The sequence below is a fragment of the Leptonychotes weddellii genome, chromosome X (assembly GCF_054177405.1).
Source record: "Leptonychotes weddellii isolate Sample4059 chromosome X, ASM5417740v2, whole genome shotgun sequence".
In the NCBI taxonomy this organism is placed as follows: Eukaryota; Metazoa; Chordata; class Mammalia; order Carnivora; family Phocidae; genus Leptonychotes; species Leptonychotes weddellii.
Genome location: NC_138385.1, coordinates 46,544,385 through 46,546,786, shown reverse-complemented (window position 1 = coordinate 46,546,786; position 2,402 = coordinate 46,544,385).

Sequence of the window (2,402 nt, the reverse complement as noted above, 5' to 3'; positions counted from 1 at the left end):
ATAATATATTATTTGTTTCAAAGGTACAGATCTGTGATTCAACAGTCTTGCACAATTCACAGTGCTCACCATAGCACATACCCTCCCCAATGTCTAGCCACCCCATCCCTCCCACTCCAGCAACCCTCAGTTTGTTTCCTGAGATTAAGAATTCCTCATATCAGTGAGGTCATATGATACATGTCTTTCTCTGATTGACTTATTTCGCTCAGCATAACACTCTCCAGTTCCATCCACGTCATTGCAAATGGCAATATTTCATTCCTTTTGATGGCTGCATAATATTCCATTGTATATATATACCACTTCTTCTTTATCCGTTCATCTGTCAATGGACATCTTGGCTCTTTCCACAATTTGGCTATTGTGGACATTGCTGCTATAAACATCGGGGTGCATGTACCCCTTTAGATCCCTACATTTCTATCTTTGGGGTAAATACCCAGTAGTGCAATTGCTATATCTTATGGTAGCTCTATTTTCAACTTTTTGAGGAACCTCCATACTGTTTTCCAGAGTGGTTGCACCAGCTTGCATTCCCACCAACAGTGTAGGAGGGTTCCCCTTTCTCTGCATCCCCACCAACACCTGTTATTTCCTGACTTGTTAATTTTAGCCATTCTGACTGGTGTGAGGTGATATCTCATTGAGGTTTTGATTTGGATTTCCCTGATGCCGAGTGATGTTGAGCACTTTTTCATATGTCTGTTGGCCATTTGGATGTCTTCTTTGGAAAAATGTCTGTTCATGTCTTCTGTATTTGTTACTTTTTTTAAAATTCGAATTCCAGTATAACTAATATAGAGTGTTATATTAATTTCAGGTGCACAATATAATGATTCAACCATTCTATGCATTAGTCAGTCCTCATCATAAGTGTACTCTTAATCACTTCACTTATTTCACCCACCCATCCCCCCCAGCTCCACTCTGGCAACTACCAGTTTGTTTTCTATACTTCACAGTCTGGGATTTTTGTTTGTTTCTTTGTTCATTTATTTTGTTTTTTAAATTGCACATATAAATTAAATCATATGGTATTTTTCTTTCTCTGACTGACTTATTTGGCTTAGCATTGTATCCTCTAGATCCATCCATGTTGTTGCAAATGGCAAGATTTCATTTCTTATGGCTTATTGGTATTCCATTATATATATACACCATTTTTTTTATTCATTCATATATGGATGGACACTTGGGTTGCTTCCATATCTTGGCTATTGTAAATGATGTTACAATAAACATAGGGGTGCATATATCTTTTCAAATTAGTGTTTACATATTATTTGAGTAAATACCCAGTAGTGGAATCACTGGATCACATGTTAATTCTCTTTTAAGTGTTTTGAGGAATGTCTATACTGTTTTCCACTGTGGTTGCATCATCTTGCATTCCCACGAACAGTGCATGAGGGTTTCTTTTTCTCTACATGCTTGAAAACACTTGTTATTTCTTTTATTTATTTATTTATTTAAGTTTTTATTTAAATTCCAGTTAGCATACAGTGTAATATTAGTTTCAGGTGTACAATATAGTGATTTGACACTTCCATATAACACCTGGTGTTATTTCTTGTATTTTTGATTTTAGCCATTCTGACAGGTATGATGTGATATCTCATTGTGGTTTTGATCTGTATTTCCCTGATGATGAGTGATGACAAGCATCTTTTCATGTGTCTGTTGGCCATCTGTATGTCCTCTATGAAAAATATCTACTCATGTATAATGCCCAATTTTTAATTGGATTGTTTGTGGTTTTTTGGTGTTCAGTGTTGTAAGTCCATTATATATTTTGGATCTTAACCTCTTATTGGATATGTCATTTGCAAGTGTCTTCTCCCAATTGGAGGGTTGTCTTTTTGTTTTATTGATTGTTTCCTTTGCTGTACAAATGCTTTTTGTTTTGGTATGTCCCAGTAGTAGTAAATCCCTATGGTATTTTGATGTCAAAGAGATTACTGGTGAAGTTTTCTACTAAGAATTTCATGGTTTCGGGTCTCACATTTATATCTTTAATCAATTTTGAATTGATTTTTGTATATGGTATAAGAAAGTGGTCCAGTTTCATTCTTTTGCATGTGGCTGTCTTGTTTTCCCAACACAGTTTGTTGCAGAGACTGTCATTTTTCCATTGCATATTCTTATTTCTTTTTTCATAGATTAATTGACAGTATAAGCATGAGTTTATTTCTGGGGTCTCTGTTCTGCTCCATTGATCTATATATGTATTTTTGTGCTAGGACCACAATATTTGATGACAACAGCTTTGTAGCGTAACTTAAGATCTGGAATTGTGATACCTCCAATTTTCATTTTCTTTTTCAAGATTGCTTTGGCTATTTGGGGCCTTTTGTGGTTTCATACAAATTTTAAGATTCTTTGTTCTTGTTCTCTCAGAA